Source organism: Netta rufina, assembly GCF_964035555.1.
Source record: "Netta rufina genome assembly, chromosome: 1".
Taxonomy (NCBI): Eukaryota; Metazoa; Chordata; class Aves; order Anseriformes; family Anatidae; genus Netta; species Netta rufina.
In genome coordinates, this window is record NC_140123.1 from 55,026,848 (window position 1) to 55,048,345 (window position 21,498).

Here is a 21,498-nt window from a genome sequence, read left to right on the forward strand (position 1 = left end):
TCATGTAGGCCTGAGAGGTGGGCCCATGAGAACCTCATGTAGTTCAACAAGATGGTGAATGGACTGAGAACAGCCTTGCTGAGAAGAACTTCAGGGTATTGGTGAATGAAAAACCAAACAGGAGCTGGCGATGTGTGCTTGTAGCCCAGAAAGCCAACCGTATCCTGGGCTGCATCAAAAGAAGCATGGCCAGCAGGGCGAGGGAGGTGATTCTCCCCCTCTGCTCTGCTCTTGTGAGACCCCACCTGGAGCACTGTGTTCAGCTCTGGGGCCCCAGCACAAGAAGGACATGGACCTGTTGGAGCGAATCCAGAGGAGAGCAATGAGGATGCTCAGAGGGCTGGAGCACCTCTCCTATGGGGACAGGCTGTGGGAGTTGGAGTTGTTCGGCCTGGAGAAGAGAAGGTTTTAAACTTAAAGAGGGTAGGTTTAGTTTAGATATTTGGAAGAAGTTCTTCACTGTGAGGGCGGTGAGGCCCTGGCACAGGCTGCTCAGAGGAGCTGTGGATGCCCCATCCCTGGAGGTGCTCAAGGCCAGGCTGGATGGGGCTGTGGGCAACCTGGTCTGGTGGGAAGTGTCCCTGCCCATGGCAGGGGGGTGGAGCTGGGTGATCTTTAAGGTCCCTTCCAACCCAAACCATTCTGTGATTCTGTCTCAAATTTCTTTCTGAGCCGTGGGGAAGCTGGCACCAAGAGAAGCCATGGATGATCTCCTGTGCCTGCACTTCACAACAGCTTGCAAGAGAAGATGTGGAAGGAACTGCAGCCGGTTAGCATCAGCCAGCCTCAGCCATTCAGATGCCTAGCTGAATTATCAGCTTGGTCTGAAAAAGAAAGGATTCAAAAACAGACCATTGATGGTAATTAACAACTGCACTTCATGGGCTTTCAGTCTAATGAATACACAAATGAAAAATCAATGGAGGAGGCTTCCAAAAATGAACACGGCAACAAACTTGGATTTGGCTCAAAGACAGTTCCTCCCAAACCAGCTCTAAGGCTGTGGTCCTATGATACGTTTCTATTATTTCATTGTACAGCTTTCCCTCTGGGGAACTCATTAGTCCTTTTTATTGATAAAATAAATACGAGTCTAATTTTGAAATTAAAAAAGCATTAAAATAATTACATCTCCAAAGCCGTAGTTCAGAAATGATAAGAGATCAAATCAGTCAAAGGCTGAAAATGATTCCACATCTTCTGAAGGCCATTTGAAAAATTTGCTCGGAATGAAGCAGCCACACTGAATAAAACTTTAAATAAAGAGGATTAAGCTCTGCAAACCACCAAACTCGGCTGAAGCTGCAATTTGACATTATAAATTGTCAGCTTACTCTCTTTTTAGTTGGAGAGATACAGCATACATTTATCTTTGTTACAAAGGGGCTGTGCAGCTTTAATTCGCTGTAGGATAGGGCAGTGGCTGGTCACATCCACAGGGTGAGGGCAGGCACAAAGAGCATCGGCAGGTCTTTCCCTTTGGGTTCATCACACAGGCTCTATTACCTCTCCATGGCACAGTCGGGCAGAGGTCTGCTTCTAATCCAGTATCATTTCTGAATTATGTCTTGCTTTTGGCAATGAAAAATCCCGTTCCAGCCAGACAAGATACCCACGAATTCTGGAAATCCTTGCTGCTTGAGAGAAAATCTGAGACGTGTAACTGCCAGTCAGAAAACCATGCAGGACAGGAGGCACTCCCAGTGGTCAGGGTGTGATTCTGAGATGTGACATGACTTAAATTTCCTCCTTTTGTGTGTTTCTGTGCCCCGATTAGAACCTCAGACTGTCTACATCCTCCATTTCTACACTGCTGAAGACGACCCCATCACACCCTACTAATGCTTACCCAGACATTGCTCTGATTAAGATAGTGCATTACATGTGCCATTTAGGATTTGAATATAATATTTAATTTGATTCAAGAAGTACTTTATATTTGTCCAGAATTCAGAACTATTTTGTTGTGGGGTGGATCCAAAATGAGATTTTGCATTTTGTGTCGTCATGATACAAAAAAAAGCAGTGATTCCCACAGCTGCTCTCTTTCTGAAGCAATTCAATCAGATCATGCAGGGCATATTTTGTGCTGCTGCTGCCTTCATTAATTAAATTCTTCTTCAACCATGAAGTTGCATCCATATGCAAGTTAAGGGAAAACTTGGCATGATCTTTCAGGTACTTTGGGTCAAGTGATAATTTGGCTCCCAATAGCTCAGAGGCAAACACCATTATCCACTCAGCAGCACTTCATCTCTATCAGCTTTCCAGCTGCAGAAAAAGAAAAAAAAAAAAAAAAGTAATTTTAGGAGGCTTTGTGACTAAAACAGGGGTTGGATGCAGACTCAGACAGGGATTTTTAAGTGTGTTTGTTGCTTATGGCCAGTATACATTTCTTGCTTTCAGCACACTCAAAAGAGAGTGAAGAGCAGAAGCAGCAAAACTCTCCCACTCCTGCACCTTTTGAACCTGTCTCAAGCTCCTGCTCCTAAATTCGTGTGATCTTATCAGCACACAAACATCCTTTATGGTTGGTTAATCTCTGCAGCAACGACAATGACCCATGCATTGGTTTGTGCTCCGTTTCTTCTGGTGCTCACTTGTATTCCGAATCCATGGCTTGAGCAGGACCAAGAGGTGCCAAGGAATCTGAGCTTGCTGCCTCCCCAGCTGATGGCCATGATGCTCTACCTGGACAGGGTATGATGGCCAGATGACTGTGACAAGACCATAGGGGAATGGTTTTCCTTCTCCTTCATCTGTCAGGGGGATAACAGTGCTGCCAACATGCTGCCAACATTCACCTTTGAGGTCTGCATCACTGTTTAAAGAGATTATTCACAAATAGAAAGTATAGGCACATTGGAAAGCAAAGGCAGAAACTTTTGACAACTACTTTAAGCTATGAGGCAAATAACATAAACTCATCAGCCAATAAGTTCAGGTTTAATTCTGTTGCATTTCAGTGAAGACACAATAATTAAAATCAATCCTTCTTTGATTTAACCTTGTTGATTCATGATGTCCTTTTTCAATAGTCACTGGAGGAACAGTACCCTGGAAAACAGCTACCCTACTCTTAGCTCCCAGCCTCTTCCAGCCCACACCAAGCACAAAACCTCCTTTTCTCTCAGCTGCTGTTGGTATAGCAGGGGTTCCTCTGTTACTCTGCAGTATGCCCATCCCTCTTTTTTTTCCTCCTTCGTGGGGAATCTGCTTCTCCTCTTTTTCAAAAGTACCCAGCAGAGAAAAGGTCCTCTCTCCCACACAGCTCACATTTGGAGGGACTCAGCAAGGAGGGGGCGGTCTGGGTTGTCACGAGCTCCTAGGACTCGTTCTGGAGCTTTCAGTCGTTTAACAGAAGTGAGTGACTGTTGTTTTACAATGGTCCTTGGCAAATTGCAGCATAAATTGTTGCTGTTACCCACACTGTTTCAGTGATGTTTGGTCCTGACAGCCTCTACACTGAGCTACAAGCAAGCATCCCTCTTGGTTTGCCATACCAGGGAACTGCTGGGTGAGATTCACAACTTCAGCAGTGCCTATTTCACTCCAGCTTCACCACTCTGAACTCTTTGCAACTTTGAAGAAGCAAGTCGGCAGATAGATAGGTAGCCTCACCACACCATGCTTGCACTACTCTTGGTCTTCATCTAGAGCAGGTAGCTCAGACCAGCCAAGAGAGAGTAAGCAAAGGATAGTCTGAAACACATCAAAGCTGGAGAGTGTGTTGGTGTCTCACCAGCAGGGAGAAGTTCCCGACTCCCATCTCTATGAAGTAGAGCAGGAAAGCATAGCCTATCCAGATAAAAGGACTTTCCTCTGAGAATGTGAATTAACAAGAAAGTTATAACTGGTGCCTGTGCTTCTGGCATATGATTAGCTCGATTCATGCCCCTTTTACAGTTCTAAAGCCATGAAAGCCACCACCCTGGTGAGATGGGCATGCCAGCCCCAGCTGGGAAGTGTTGTGCCCCCACAGCACCCACCTGTGCCCCAACAGCTGTGCCCCTTTACAAGCAAAATGCAGAAACAAAACCCACAGAAATGCAGCCTTCTGCTGTGGGAAAGTTGGGTGGAGAGCTATTACCAAAATACAGGAGTTCTGCATCATAATAGTTCCTTGCTCTTGGAGACGTGTATAAAAGAAGTTTAATGTCTTCTTGCTCTGAAGTGTAGAGCAGCAGTAGTTAAAGCTTGTTAGGCTCTGAAGGTTTCAAAGCGGTTGAGGGGTGAGATCACCCTTCTCCAAGCCTCTGTGCTTGGGCATGGTGTGGTGGGAAGGTGCTGCTAGCTCTGGGCTTTGCTCAGCTCCCACAGAGCCCAGTGACCCATCCGTAGCAGCACATGCATGGGGACCAGAGCAACTTCATTGTTCCTGTTGGCAGTGCTATGTTTGGTGAAGGGAAGACTCTTTCCTCTGTGCAACTGGCTGCAAGTAATGTGTAGTAATGCTTTTTGTGGAAAGCAGCTGCTATCTGAGATCATTCAGACCTAATATTTCACCAACAGTTGTGCCAGCACACTTTGAACCTGAGCTTGATCCTTCTTCGTGACTAACTTCAACCAGGAGGCATCCAAATCTATAGGTAAGATGAACTCACAAAGAAAATGGGATGGCAAATTTTGGGGCAAGGGCTGGAGCTGGCCCCAGGTGTTCCCAGACTGCACTGAGCGCCTTAATTGTGTAATCAGTAGGGATGAACAACATGCTAGATTAGCTTTACTTGAAATAATATTTGAGTATCATAAAGCAGAACGGTGCCCAGGTTATTGCAGCAGCACCAGTATATAATGACTTTACATTGATCTACTCAACTGTTTAGAAATTTTGCCTGAAAGACTTTGCTCCTCTGCAGATAGTTTTTTGGGGGGCAAAATATAGCTGCAGCGTGGAATTTTGTGGTTGTTTTCCACATCTCCAAAACCAGGCTGATAAAGCTGACATCTCGCCCCAAATTCTGCAGTTCTGGGAGGGCCATGTGGCCGTGCCAGCTTGGTGCTGGTGCCTTCGTCATCCCTTTTGCCAGCAGAAGCACGCAGTGGAGGTGGCAGCCTGCCTCGGAGAAGCCACAGCAGCCAGCCGGGGGCCGTGCCCTCCCAGTGCCTGCTTCCCTGCGGCCACTCCTTCCCCGCAGCCTCCTCCTGCTCCCTGGCTCCAAAAGCCTGCTCAAGTCCAGCCTACACTCGCCACACGCGGTGTAGAAATGAGTCAGTCACCAGGGCTTAGGAAGATGACGCAGGCACAGCTGACACGCGCGCATCGAGCGCGTGGGGTGGGCGAGCGGCAGAAAATAATGTTGTGCGAGTGAGTGATGTGCCAAATGTGTTTTTCACTTGCTGCAAAGAGCAATCTTGTCTGCTATAGGTGAGCGATAGACATTTTTATTTATTTATTTATTGGTAGGTAGGCACAATTGCATAGAAATCTGTTCCATGAATGAATCAGACCGTGTTCTTATGTGAAAGAGCATGGTCATTTTTATTTTTTAGAAAGATCAAGAATACCAGGCATGTTCAGCGACTGTACTTCATGTATTTTATTTTCCTGTCTTTCCTGATAAGTAGACATTTGATAGGAAATCTCCTTCATTACATTCCTGAAATTCGGAGGGGATTGGTTTTTCTCTTATGAAATTATTCCAGTGTGCCCTGGTTAGTAACTGTGAGTCTTACGATTGCAAAATTAAGATGATCTCAAGTGGTGACCTGGATAACAAAGGAGAGACCTGCTCAGATTTCACCCTTCTAGGTGTAGATACTGAATTTTACATGCAGTGTGGTTCACCTGTGTTTGTTTACTTGTTTTCGAGAAGTTAACAGTGCCTCTGTACCCCCATTCTCAGGAAAAAGCTGATTTTGTGGTACATAAAAGATTTGTGGATTATTATGCTTCAAGGTAGGAGTTACTCTCATGTAAGACAGCTAGCCTTTCTTACACAGAGACATCTTCTTCCACTCAAACAGCTTTGGAGCCGCTCAATAAAGTGCAGCACCCTCAGGCTGGGTTTGCAGACCTACCTCCTGCTTCCACCCATTAGTGTTAACCTCTCACCAAAATAAATAAATAAATGAAACTGCTCGTTTTAGCAGATACAGCCCCAGTCACAATATTTATGGGCTGAAAAGTCTGTGAGAACCTGCTGGTTGTGTGTGTTTTTTTTTCTCACAGCAGGCATCTTTCCCTTCATCCCAGGCTGTGGTGGTGGCTAACCAGTGACACGTTGCGTGATGCCATCAGACAAAAAAGTCACATCACCACTTTCTCCCAGCATTGAGAAAAGATCCACACCAGAAAAGCTGGGTGATGCAATGCATCCCCCCTCCTGCATAGAAACATCTCCCAAGACCCCATCTAGTACCACACAGGCTGGTCTCAGTGAAAACCCTCAGCATATTTACAAGGCACAAACTACAGTGGGTTGCATTATATGTGACTAATACAGGCCTTTTCACTGTGCTGTCCTCCTGTATTGCAGGAAAGCATGTAAAGAGTTAAAATACATTAAAAGATTTCACAGCCCATTTTCTATCTTTTTTTATAAACACCAATTTAGATTTATCACACCAAGCTGGGAACATTTTATGGGACCTCTGACTTAAAACATTGGCAACACATCACCACAGAGGTCTGCCTTTATTTTTCAAAAAAAAAAAAAAAAAAAAAAAAAAAAAAAATGGAAATACTAAGCTGGAACAGGCTGAGATGGCCAGCCAGCTGTCTGCTATTTGAATCCCATGAAAACCCAAATACAGCTGCAGATTCAACTTTGTTCTGGTCGAGTACAGCAGTCCTGGAATGTGCTCCTTTCCACTGGGGCATGAATAGTGTCAAAATTAACGCTGTTTTCCTAGCAGTATGGATAAAAAAGCTGTGTGACAGTTTTCTAAAGGCATGTGTAAATGGGAAATTATTCAGGAGTGGGTTGGTTTCTAAGGAGGTCCCAACAAGATCAATTCCTGACTCTTTTTCTACTGAAAATTTTAATGACTGTTTTGGGGGGGGGCAGGGAGAGAGAAGAAAGGAAGGAAAAAAGGAAGGAAAAAATCAAAGAGAAATCATGACTGAAAAACTCAAGGTGGCAAAAAACTTGTTGGATCAAGCTGTGGTCGGGGTCAGAAGAGAAAGAAGGAAGGAAGGAAAGAAGGAAAGAAAGAGCAAAACAACAATATAAAGTACTAAATAATGTAATGATCCAGGAGCTCCACCAGTTTTCCTAAGCAGGAGGAAGAGTATTATCATAACTACCAACCTATGGAAGAGGATTTTGAATTCTCTTATTCTGCAGAGAAAAGCATAACAGCAATCAGTGGCTTGGAGATGAAAATAGAAAGCTTAGATGGGAAACAGGTCACCAATCATTAAGTATGTAGGTTCTCTTACTCTGCTTAGCTTGTCGGCTTCTACAGTTCTGGAAATTTTAAAATCAATTGAATTTTTTCTAGAACAGATGCTCTTGCTCCAATTAATTTGAAGAAAACTTATGGTCTGCCATATGCAGATAGCCAGAGAGATGGTCAGTAACGGTTCCCCCTGGACTAGTAATTTACGAGAATAAAACCAAAATTATTACACGCACTTGCTATATATTTGATGCAACACAGAACTCTGTCACCTAGGTGTGAGTGCCGATATAATTATGCCCGTGATGGATTTGTGGCTGCTACAGCAGGGCTGGCTTGCTCGCTTTTGCTTGCTTACACCGCAATGCCTACATTCTGTTCGCAGCCTATTTCGGGCAGCATCCTGTGCGGGGGCACGCAGGCCTCTCGTCCTCCCACCCCAGCTGTCTGGGAGCTGGAGCAGGGCAGGCTGCCTGAGGATGCTTGTGTCGACGTGCCAGGGACTGGGGGGACACCCCATGCTCCATGCAATTGCACCAGGATTTGGGAATAATAAAGATTTGCATTATGGTGAGTGGCCTTGGTGCACTCCCAGATACTAGAGTTAATTCTAGCAACTTGCATGCGGCTTGTAGCAAACAAAATGAGGTCTACAAAATGCTCTCGAGCCTGTCTAGTGCAAGGAACAAATAAAGCTGCAGGAAAGGTTGAGGCAGTAAGATCTTGTGGTTAGATTTGTTGGTAATGCTGACATCCTGGATGCATCACGTTGCTTTTCTGTGCTGTTTTGTTTTTTTTTTCTTAAGAGTCCTGTACCCTTGGTCAGAAGGAAATGCCACCTCAGATGAGAGTACAGGAAGCATACAATGCGTTTTATTCGTGTGGAGGATCCTAAGCAACTCCAATGCTAACAAATTGAAAAAAAAAATAAGAAGAAGAAGAAAAGAGGAAGCTGGTAAATGTGTAAGGCACATTTAGGATGACACACCGCTAATCCAACTAATTCCCTCTCCGAACAACTTTGGGTCTCACAAAAGCGTCTCTCCTTTGAATAGAACAGCCTGAATGAGCTAAAAAATTGTGTCTCTCATCTAACCTTTCTATGTGAATGAATCATAGTTCTGATGCAGAAAGTTAAAAAAAAAAAAAAAAAAAAAAAAAAAAAAAAGTCTTTTAAACAAATTTACAGTGCGGTAACCATAAAATTTATGTGTAAAGCATACAATGAGTTCCTTTATTAATCTTTATCTTGCAAATCAACTGGTATTATTCCCCCCTGATTTGATCTCGCTTTATTTCCTGTTTAAAGCCAAAAGACTGCCATTTGAGGGCTGCTTTAATGTATGCCCTGAGTGCAATTATATTTGCATAACAGTACCTCTTGTTTTTCACCCACTGCACTGCTTGTTTGCGCTGGATGAAGATCTTGATTAGATTTATGGCCGATTAAGAATTCCGCGTGTGAGGCACCCAACCCTGCAGATAGCTCAACATATCTTCATTTTCATTAATGGTCCCGTTTGAGTAAACACAGCCACGAAAGGGGACACAGTTTGGCAGAACCATGCGCAAAATCAGGCTCTTGGGTGCGATAACCCATTAAAAGTTGTTAGAGATCATGGATCAAGGATAGAGCGGCAAGGATGCCTGTGCCAGCCCCCTGTGGGAGCTCCCAACTATTAACCTCATCCCTGTTTGAGAAACATTAAGGGGAACTCAGTGTAGATAACGAGCTGCTCCACGGTTTGATCCTTCAGCAATGCAGACCCTGCAGATAGTCTAGCAATGCTCAAAGTGAGCATTGATGTTATATTTGACTTGCACGGTTTGGAAAACAGGGTACATTCATCATGGACAAACGGGTTGTTCCGAAGCATTAATATTCTTCACCAGTTACTTTTGACAGTAGATTGATGACTAATGGATAAAGCCAATCTACTACTGGTGATTGATATCGAGGAAATCTTACGCATTTCATGTTGATTAAATTATAGTTCTTTCAGAAATAGCTAATACTTCAGTTATTAATATATCCAACCAGAGAAAAATCACTAAATCAATCGTGACAGTGTTATCATGGGTCCAAAATAAAGACTTGATTGAAATCTAGAGGGAAATTATTTATCTACATAGGAAAAATTACCAATGAACTTACAGCATGGTTCATTGCTTCTGTTAACAGAGCAGTTCAAGGCAGATAATTTATTTCACAATTGATACATGAGGATATCCATGCTAAGCCATTGTGCAATATTAGAGTATCTTTAGTTCATAAACTTCTGTAGCCTCGTGAGCTAACAGCAAATATCTCACAAAATGCCTGCAAATAAGGTACCACCTTTCCGAAAACATTTTGCATTTTGGATTTGGAAACTTGCTGCTTCCCCCTAGCCCTCTGTGGGTGCAAGAATGCTAACAGACACACTAAGGGGCACTTATTGGCTTTCCTTGAGAAAGATGACTTGAGTCTGTCCCACCAGCATCTTGCAGTAATTGCCAGCAGCCTCTCGAGTGCGGTGTGCCAAGGCCTGAGTCCCCTTCCCACACAGCAGACGAAGTGTGCTGGCCACGCTTAGCAGAAGCCACAGATGCTCATGCTCCAGGAGGAAGGATGCCCGGCCACGTCACCTTCCTGGCTCTAACTTGCCTCCCTACGACGCACTGAGAACACACCGTAAGCTATTTGAAATCCACCCGCATGCCATCTTTCATTAGTCCCTTGGTTTACAGCGCACAGTGCAATATCTTGCCTCTCTCATTGTGCTCGTTCCCCGTTAAGCAAATCACACATTATCATAACAAGCAACCCTCCCAGCCCTCATTGTTCCAGCTATTAGGTCTTCTTCAGCCTCTCTATTACTCAGTCACACAGATTTGCCTTATGACTACATTTATTGCTCCTATTTTGACACACGCAGACACACAGTATATGACGATGACTCAGTCATCATTACCCCCAAAATGACTCTGTTTTTAAATATACGGAGTCTTTCAGAATCCATATACAGACTTCACTCTGCAATGCACTTCCTGCAGTAATTTTGTATGCTTGTCTTTCCATTTGGTAAGTATAAATTCATTGTATTAAACCTGAGCAAAGTTAATAATCCTGAAAAATGTTCAAAATCAAAAAGCATTCTAGTTTTAAAGCGGTAAAAATGTTAAATAACCTTTTTAAAAGTCTTTATTAATCTCCATTTGCATACCCTCTAGATTTCTATGCTTTCCTTTATTTTCATTAAGGAGAAATTGGCCACTGAACAAAAAACTAACAATAGGCTGAATATATCACCTTCCTGATTGCCAGCATTTACAAATTGGGCCACCTTAGTTCTTTCTCATGATTTTTGCTGGTCTGCCTCTATGCCTGTCCCCATCCTGCCTTATGTTACAGCAGCAGCACCTGGAGGTGGGACTGAAATGGGGGTGTCTGATGTGCCCACACCCTGTACAAAGGCTGAATCCACTGGAGCCTGCCCCAAAAACTGGCAGACCAAATGGGCAGGAGAAACAGGGCCTCTGTGTCCCTTGTACTTCTTGTACTCCATTTGCTTCTTTGAGGTCTTGGCATTCTTGCTCTTCTTTCTCTGACTCTAATCAGAACTCTTTGACTTTTTCCTTTCCTCTCCTTTCAGTTCACTTATTTTTTTCCCTTTTAACTCTACAAAAACAACCATACAGAAGCTGTTTTTATTTAGTTTGAAAGAAGGACTTCTTAGCACACTTTCTATCAGTGTTTTTTCCAGGAAGCCAATTCATGGTGTCTTCATATTCCTGTGAACTGCAGCATGTTACTGGAAAACTGATGGTCCCTTTTTCATGTGATTCATGTCCTTGCGACCTGTGTGTGTCCTTGCGACCATGAGCTTCTCCTAGCAGGTCTGGTATCATGTGGTGCTTGCACAGGACTCAGCAATCTGAATTTGACTTTAAAAACTCCAACTTCAGCTGCAAAGTGATGGCTTGACACCCTGGCACAATGTAGGAGAACATTTAAACAGATGCTTAGCAAAAGTCCCATCAAGTGAGGGTTTCTCATATGTTCTGTCTTGGATGCTCTCAAGGACTGCACATCTCATGCCTTCCCACCAATCTACCTTACTCAAGGCAGATATGCTGACATAACACTCTCAATTTTTCAAAACCTAAACATTTCACTGTGCCTTCAAGTCCACCTTTAACAGGTCTGCAGCCTTGCCTTTAGCAACAACAAAATTAATATTTTAAAATTCCTGTTAATAATGTATTTTATTATGCTTCCAGAGCTGATCTTTTACACCTTCTCCACCCTCACCACCATCTTTATCCACTGTCACATACTGAGTGGGCTCATACATTTTTGTTCTAGGCTTGATTTTTAAAAGAATTAACTTTTTATGCTTGTGTTGCACTCCATGGTCATTTTATGGCATTGCAAAGTGTCCTGGTTAAAGACATTTGGAAGTCTGAAGAGAGAAACTAAGTGTATTGCCTTAGGCTGAATTCTCGAAGTGGAGAAGAGGTGTTTCATAGATAGACTCCCCAGCCCATAGTCCAACAGCACAGCCCAAGAGATGGGCTGCCAGGTGTGTTTCCTGGAGCCTGGGGGTGAGAAGTGCACAAAGGCAGCTGTGCCCTGCTCTGCATCCCACTTTCAGCATGCCTAGTACTGCAGGGGTGGTGTGCTGGCCACCTGGAACAGGCACTTACAACATTGGTATCTCACAAACCACTTCTGATAAATAAAGTACCTCTTTTGGTATGTACTTTACCAGCTCTTCAGAAGCCTAAGTGACATCCACATGTTAGGTGGCTACATTAGATGGACTTGTGACAGCTAAAATCAGGTCTTCTACCATGATGTATGTAACCCAGAGCACAACCCATCCCACACATTTGATTTACCCAACACATTTCTTTTCTGAATGTGTGTATTGAAAGGAAAAAGTTGATATAAACCCAAATCCATACCACTTCAAGAAACCTGCAGTCCCTCAACTTAAGTGCTGATAGGCAGCACTTAGAAACGAAACTTTCTTCCCTTGCCTTTTGTCCTGGTATAGCCTCTGCCAGCTTCTCTGCTGTTTCTGTCTGGGCCCTTCCAGAAGCTTTTCTGAATCACGTGTTATTTCATTTGACATTTTGGGTCTTGTGCTGCGTCACTGATCACATACAGAGGAACTCAGCAGCCTAGCTTCCAGGCTTGGTTGCTACCTAAGATACTGGCGTACACTGAATCACCAGATCCGTATTGTTTCTTTTTTGTTTTGAACTGCATAAGCCAACCTCAAACAAGCAAGTAGAGCGATGCTTTATCGACACACATCCAGCAATATGCTTCAGCAGCACAGTTGTTTGTATTTTTGCCCCACAGTTCACATGCAACTTCCAAAGGCTTTCAATAAATTCTTGCATATTTCTGGGGATACGCAGGAAGGTCTGAAGATCTATGGGTTTTCAGTGGCATTTTCATGTATAGTTATAGCTTAAAATGAATTCCAAGATGGTGTTGGCATTTCTACTGGAATAGAAATTTGGGCTGTTTTTTCTTCAAAGTGTAATCATTTGTTTTCCTTTCCCTTTTGAAACCCTGGCTTACAGTTAAACCAGGGATCACAGCAAAAGCTGGTTAGCTAGTAACAAGCCTCACACTTTCAGGTAGACAGGTATTTCCCTTTTTCCTTTAGTTCAATGACAGACACTATTCTTTTCATAAACAACTGGGGTAGGGACTGCTTTAATATTCCGACGGCTCAGTGTAGATCTCGAGCAGCAAGGAGAATGTCATTTGCGGTTTGGGTTTTAATATTTATTTGGTGGTATATCAATTAGAAAATCTATCGTCAAAGTCCACAGAGATTTCCTGTGGTTTTACTTTGGAATGTCACCTTAGATTTCCTGAGAAATCTGTAGTATTTATTTAGAGGCTTGCTTTTATTTATCTTGCAATGGATTTAGTACAAAGAAGCCTAAGGGGAAAAGCAGTTACCATTCTATTTGGCTTAGTCTGAAGTTTGCAGTGCTACAGCCTAGGAATGGTATATTTTCTCTAATTTTCCTGAGAGTCTATCGAACTCAACGTGAATATTTTTCTGACATTATATCTCGGTACTGATCTTTCAAAGAAAGCATCGGTCTCATGCTGCTGTTCAATATATAATGAGCATTGCAAACAGCACTGACATCAGAAATACTGCTGCGCTTGCTTCAGCATGCTAATAATTTGGATTTTGCCAGCTGCCAGAACTAGACCTTTGTTTGTGCTGGGCATCTACAGGTGTGAAGGATTCGCAGAGAAGAGGGCATTGTCAGGCCAGTGAATCAAACTTACTAACCCAGAAGAACAATCTTTCAGTGTCACCATCAGACTCAGCTGTTCACTCTAAGAAGCTGAAACCCATGACATAGTTCATTTTTCAGCTGTTGAGCACATTCACATAATGTAGCTCATTCACTGTGTGTTGCCTACTTCACGTATGAATGTGCATTCACTTGAAAAGCCCATGAATACCCTTAGGTTTACAACACAGATACTCTAGTGTGGTGCATTCAGCTTATCTGCATAGCTTTAGGACGTGCATGGCAGTATGAATTAATCAGAAGTAGAATGGTTTTCAACTTGAAAAGATACCAAGATACTACCATGAATATTTAGTCACTTTGTAAAATACAACAACAAAAAGCAGATTCTTGTACAGAATCTGGGTTGCTGTTAATTTCCTCCAAAGCTGAACCTGGATGAAACACTCTTTTTCCCCATCTAGAAAATACACACAAAAGAAATCCTCAGAAAATAAAAATAAAAATATCCTTATATGTATAGTGTATTAGTATTTTTGAGATATTCTTATAGCTGTGGTAGTATGGGGATGCAGGGAAGGCAAGATTGGCAGGTGGAGTGAATATTCATTACCTTAATATACATTTAAAGTATGACATCTACATACAAAGATTAACTTGATATTATTTTCTGTTTCTCTTCATCACTGGCTTTAACCTATTTGTCTCTAGAGAAAAAATGTGCATGTCATATGAAAGAAAACCTTGCAGTTTTATGGATAAGATACAAGAGCACTGTAATTCTATCCCTGTTTGGTAACCAGATAGCCCTACTCTTTTTTCGGATCAGTCCTGATGCTGCAATAATCTTTTATCAATATATTAAGTGCTGTGAGGGCAGAGTTAGCAGCTGGCTGCCTTCACAGATGGTGCAGGTAAGTCCCTTTACATTTTCAGTGACCGAACCCTGCATATTTAGTACAGAGGTCCAGAACAGATTGGTTTCAGGTATGGAGCAATCACTCTGCCTGTGCTCTGGCTAGCTGAACATTTCTTATGGGACTTCAGACCTTGCCACTTTTTCCATGCTCCACTGTATTTTCTGTAGTGAAAAAACCCTTCCTGACTGGCTCTTCTGCCTCCACCCCCAACAGAGAACAGCTAAGGCAAAGGCACATCAAGACCCTTGCTGTCAAGCTGAAAGAGGCCCCGCTCTCTCCAGGCAGAGACTAAGATATGCTATCATGGCTTGTTGCAAGAGTCCTGGTAGAGCAGATCCTTGCTCTTTGGACCAGAACGTATATTTGTCAAAAGCTGACAGTCAGGAGTGTCATTTAATTCTATGCATATCCATTGTTCTGATGTGACTGAAAAGCGTGACATGCAAACCTATGTAAAAATCTAGGACAAAAGCAATTTAAAAACAAAAAATAAAATAAAGTAAAATAAAGTTAAATAAAGTTAAATTAAGTAAAGTTAAATTAAATTTAAAAATAAACAAATTTTAAATTTTAATAAATTTTAATAAATGAATTTTATTTTAAATTGTGGAGGATAAGGGAAAAAAGCACTTTTGCTCTATTAGCTGCATTTCAGGACCTATCGTTATGCTCCCCTGATGCTCTATGGATGGGAGATATAAATGCAAATGACAAATTTGACAGTGGTCAAATGTGTGGTGTCCTGGACAGTTACTTCTTGGTAAGAGAAGCAAGCACATAAGCATATTGTAGCACGACTGAGTGCTACATCAACAACCATCCTTATTCCCTGAGACATCCTAAGAAATTCTGAGGGACATGACTGACTATGGGAATAACCATTTATGAGCTTAAAAAAAAAAAAATCTGTGGAGAAGAAAAGCGTAATGTTCACTTTACTTGACAGTAGAGAAATACTCTGTAGATTTTAATATTTGGATACTTACTGTTTACTCATTTCTCCTGCTGCTTTTCCTTTGAATTATGCAACATCAGACATAGATCAGCACTATTTCCTACTGGACTGCTGGAGGCCACATGAAACACCTTGGGCATCTGAAATGACCCTAGAGTCCTGTGTTGAGAAAATTTAATTGAGCCCTAAGTGTTATCATTATGAGGAGCTGAAGAGAACTCTGGACTTCGCTGGCTGCATTATTAAATCTCCACTGCAATAGGATGCAGGTACCCACACTTTGCCTCTTAAGCTGAGGTGTCTGAAGATGCCCATGCCCAGCCTGGCACTGACTGTACCAGCTGGAATCAGGATGGCAGGGCTTTACAGCTCAGCTTCTCTTGGAGAGCCAAGAGTGATGGAGCTTCTGAATGCAAGTGTTAAACACGGGTTAAAAAACCCAGACTGTGTGAGAAGAGATGAGACACATTAAGAATTACGCCTGAGGTTATCTGACAGGCTCTGTGGAGAAATTTAACTCTATCTGCGGGCTGGGGTATTTCTATCAGAACCACAGACAATGCATGACTCAGGAGAAGATTATGAAGATATCCAAAATATGGAAAAAAACTCAAGAGTTAGTGGCCTCTCCAGTAATGTGGTCTGGACATCCAGGAATACAAGTCCCAGAGGCAAAGTGAGCTGACCAAGGGGATGCAGATCATAGCTGTTCAGCAGGAGACTACAGTGCTGTTGGCACCATGCATGAGCTCAGTGAATGTTTACACTGTGCCTTCAAAGAGAAGGTGGATGCAAAACAAGGAGGTAAAGGTAGAACCACCAATTAAACTGCAACAAAGACAAGAAAAGAATAATTCAGAGAAATAAAGATGCTCAAGTCAGAAGGACAGATGGGCTGTGCAACTGGAGCAAGGGCCTTCGGGACATTTTCACATTCAGAAAAGGTGCTCTTTGAATAGAGAATAGCAAATGGGGCCTTTTATGCCTCATTTTCTAAGAAAATGGGAAAATATCCTGTACTATGGCAGATCATTACTGTGGTCTCGGTGGTGTACAAGGCTTTAGAATAGCCTTCAAAAGTAACAACAATGAAAATCGTGAAGAATTAAAACAAAATTAAAAAGACACAGGTTTATATGAGGTATATATAATATCTTTCCTTGATGGGACTGATTTTTCAGACAAAGGAAATACGCCTATTGCTCTATAAAGCCTATGGTACTGTGTTGTACTGGAAACCATTAGTGAATATTGGCATTGGGACAGGAAATGTGTAGCAGAAGAGAGCAAATAAACATATGATGAAACCAAAGGAGTGAAAAGTTGGCTGGAGAGAGCTTTTCAATAAGAGTTTGTCAAGGTTCAGTCTCAGGACTAAACTTGTTTTCGCTAATGTACTCAGTGCAAAGTCAGAGCGTGCTAATGAAGTGTGCTGAGGACAGTTACATGCAAGGTATTAAATATAATGGAGAAAAAAATGAATGACTTTGCAGGCTCCCATAATAGAAATGGAATTACATGAAAAAGCATGAAAGGCAGGAATAATGGACATCCAGACACATAATGAGATTTTCTGCTATAAACCAGTGGTACTATGTAGAAAGGACAAAAGAGGGAAAGGACTTGGAGGTATTTATCATCTTAATTGTGATAAGTTACCAGTTTGATGAGGCTGTGAAAAAGGCAAAAGATTGGTATATCTATCAGAAATGGAGAAGTATTAATGCCACCACATTAAGCATTAATGAGATATCATCTCTACTACTGTGTACACTACGAGATATGAGTTCAGGAAAGATGAATGTGAGCTGAAAGATAGAGAGACTATTGGGAAGGTAAATAAAATTAAAACTATACTGTAAGAGGAGCTGTTAACACCATGGTTTGCTCAGCCTAAAGAAGACAAGGCTGGGGCTGGGGAGATGTGCTCTGTGCAGGAGCAAAGAACTGGGACAGAGAGAGTAGAGAATAAGTGGGGCTAAAGCAGCAAAGAAAAACATGTGGCCTATGATACACGAAGACCAGGCCTGAGAATTTTGATGTTCCCTTTGTCTTATTCACTGCTTGTTATATTTAGTTTGGCCTACTGTGCCAGCGATTGGCTGTGTTCATTGGAGTTGTGCTGCTCCATCTGGCCACAAACAATTAAAACTGCTCTTGCAAACAAACAAACAAAAATTAGACATCACAAAAGCAAGTAAGAAGAGCATCAACGCACGTGGGTCTTTAAAATGCCAGAAGCAGTTCTAGGGAATATATGGACAAATGGATGTGACTGCTTTTCAGTGACAAGCTGGGGGACAAGCGACTCTCCTGTAGATGGGATGGGGTCTGTGCAAGAAATCTCATGAGAGATCCAGCATCAGATACCAGCCAAGAGACACTGAGCAGACCTTGAGGGATCTTGCATTACGATCTCACCAGTGACCTCAGATAGCAATAAACAGACTTCTCTGCTTACAGAGCTGTGGAGAATCAATTTGGAAAGCCTATGTTGCAGCAGGGCTTAGAGAAGTGGTCGCTGCTAGCTGATGAAAGACCAGGAAAGGCAGAGCAAAGCAGGATGAGGCAGGAAAATCCAGCTCTGTAATGTACTCTGGTCTTTGAAGGATGATGTTTTATATGTGGTGTCTGCAATCAGCTATGTTTAAGGCTGGAAATATACATAGCTCTTACTTTAAAGAATCAGAAAAAATGCTCTTTTATCATGTGTTGGTTGAGTAACCGCATGCATCACTGGCACAAATAATATTATTTATCTTTATAGGTAAACAATTAGATATATGAAGAACCATTTTAATGAGTTAGACAAAACAGATGGGGGCTGTGGAGCTATTTTTTTTGCAATCACTCTGAAAGGGGAGCAGCCTGCCAGCCCTTCCTTCCTCATCTCAGCATCTCCCTCCACACCCCCTTGAATATGATGGTGTATTGCTGTTTTCCACCATGCTGTATGTGTGAGGCAGATCCTGTAATACTTCGCCCAGAGTTTTTAGATCCCAGGGCTAAAGGGAGCCCAGAGATCCCAAAATTTGTTTGGTATCTCACTGGAACTGAATACTAATAGTGCCACAGGAGGAAAACAAAACTGCAACTTATGGGCTTCAAGGATTGCAGTCCATTCTGCCTCCAAGGCTGTTTTTAACTATTGTCCCTCTTCAGTCACATCCCAACAGCATTTGTTTCTCATTTTTGTATTTACATGTCACGCACAGAATGGGTGCATGGAGAACGATCTTTCTTTGTGGCCTCTTTGCTACAGAATAAGGCCATGGCACTTCCTCCTGCGAGGAGCTGCACTGCAAAGGCACAAGGCAAAGAATGGAGAGGGTATCTTTGGGGTGCTTACCTGTCACTCACCAGTCAAAGAAATAGAGAATTAAGAAGCAAATCAAGCAGCTGAGCTGGGACCAAAGCAGCCTGAAATTTTCATATTTTAAGAAACATGGAAAAATATGGAAAAAAAAAGTCTAAATTGTAAAAGAAGGAATAAAATCTAGTTCTTTGATAGATTACATTTGTCAATGCTACCTTACATTGACTTGGTTCTGTGCTTTTATGGCTGTTGGGAAGAGAGCTGACCACCAAAACCAGAGCCTGCCCAGTACTGAGTTCAGCCCAGCACTCGTGCTCGCTTTGCTCATCCCAATCAGATGCACTGCAGCTTCTCAGGGTCTGCTTCTGGTGTGCTGTCAAACACTGATCTGACAAGTAAGCAAAATACTGAATCTCTGAATATAAACTATGAGAATCAATCAACTGCGGAAAAGTCAAGCTAAGTGGGAGGAAAGGGCAGGAAAAAGCATCTGGAGTGTATTTAAAACCCAGAACGCTTTAATGTATATAATCGTGGCATGTAATCCACATGGGACAGATCTTGTGGTGATTGTTCAGGGAAAGTTCCCACTTGCATCATATGTTCCTGTAAGGTCACGGAGTCTGCTGCCTTCCCAGAGCTCCCAGGTTTTATAAATGTATGCTATATATACACACATATATAGGATGACTTTTCCCAGGGGAGAGCATCTAGAGGTGGTGGGAAAGCTTATGTATTTCAGTGACCCTGAGAGCCGTGCCAGTGGAGGGGGTTAGCTCCTCGCGGGGCTACCCAAGCCTCAATAGGAAACTAAATTACAGAAATACAGGAAAGTAGGCACTCTGTCTAGCTGTTAAGTAGGGGTGGCAGATGCCTCGCTCACACAGCAGGGCTCAGCCTGTTGCATCTAATCGTGAATGGGAGAGAAACTTTCTGTCAGTATTAAAAACACAAAGAAAGAGAAAATATGTCCAAGCATTATTTTTCCAGGTAATGAACAACAGTACCTTTGTCATATTGGATCAAACCCCACTTCCTTCTCCACCATATTACATGATGAATACCCTGGAATATACCTTTTCTTTCCTTCTAGAGATGACCAAATCTTTGCTGTACACACTGGATCTAAAACCTCCACACACACATATGCACATGGATTGACATGAAGTTTGTGCAAGGTATTTAGTTGTTAATTACAGCTGGAGGCATGCTTTCATTACATATATCATTGCATAGCCCTGGCTTTGCAAGTTCTCTATTTTCAAACAGTGCACCTGAACATGTACAAAAATATGGAAAATTGGTGTCTTGAGTCTTTTTGTGCTCAAAAGCAAACAGACGAGTGCATCATGTCATCATACCATGCAGTCATTCAGGATGAGTTTCTATCCTAAATTAAGTTACAAAGCGTTATGCCAGGAAAGTAGTTTGGGGGTCCAAATTGTTCCCCTTATGTTTTAGAACAACTTGATGTGTTCCGTACACCCTGACTGTATAAATATATGTGCACATGTGTATATGCACTGTGGGGTTATGAATAGCAGTGGCACAGACAGGTCTACCAGGCATTTATATGAGCCTTAATTGCTGACCGTGAAGCCCTTCAGTTCGATAACTGTGGTCATGGCCAGACTGTGTAAGTGAATGTCCGAAATGTGGCTTTGAGGTCAGCGGGTAAGAAATCACTTAAATAAACTCAGCTTGCTTGGGAGTTTCCTGTAGCCTTGCTGGGAAGCTCTTGGGAGAAGCCCTAAAAAAATGAGTACAACTGACAAGCACGCTGGTGGGGAGGAAAGCTCCCCACTGTTTCAGGCATTTCCGTGGAAGAGGGAAGATGTTGCAACCCGGGAAAACTGGGACAAAATCTGAGCTGTCTGCTGGGCTGAGCCTTCGAAGGGGTTGGCCACCAGCAATGCTGCAGAGCAGCAGGCACTGGAGGTATTTCCAGCCAAAGGCTGGGCTCTGCCTTTCCTCCCCCTGTGATGCCCCACATGTGATGCCCCACGGGTATTGCTCCAGAGGCAGAAGGAAACTGCACTATGCAATTGCTCTGTGAGCCCAGGGAATTCAGAGTCCAAGGCAGCTTCTGGGGGCAGCTACCAGCACATCCACTGAATCACAGTCTCGTCCCGTTCTTCTCTTCCAGCCACAGGCTAGGTTTGATGCGAGGGGTTGTAAAGGAAGCAGCTATGGATTTGTTTTGGGCTTATGCCAGCTATCTGCAGATCTGCACGCGAGGACTATCATTATCTCTTTCACAGACCTCCTCTGGCAATAGGGGCATGTTGTCTCAGTAAGGTCTGTGGGACGCAGCTCCCTGTCATCACACCCCTATCATATAAATTACTGCCATATCCTCAGGACACCGTGACAAAGCCTTTGCACCGGCTGAGTCACTCTCGGGCTCTCCAGCGATTCCGGCTACAATTTCAGACTTGAATATACAATGCATGTTATAACAGTGTTGTTCAAAAATATGTGTGCAAGAAGTCTACGTGCATGCTTGTTTAGTTAATGACGAGGGAGGATTCTACCTCTGGGGATGCACAATTCTCTGATATCATTGTGTTTCTGTGTTTGGTAAGGTGGGTGCTGCACCAAAGATGTGTGTGTGTGTGTGTGTTCAGTGAAGTCTGTTGGTCATCTGAGCAGATGATCTCCTGATGTTTCATAGTTTCAAGAAG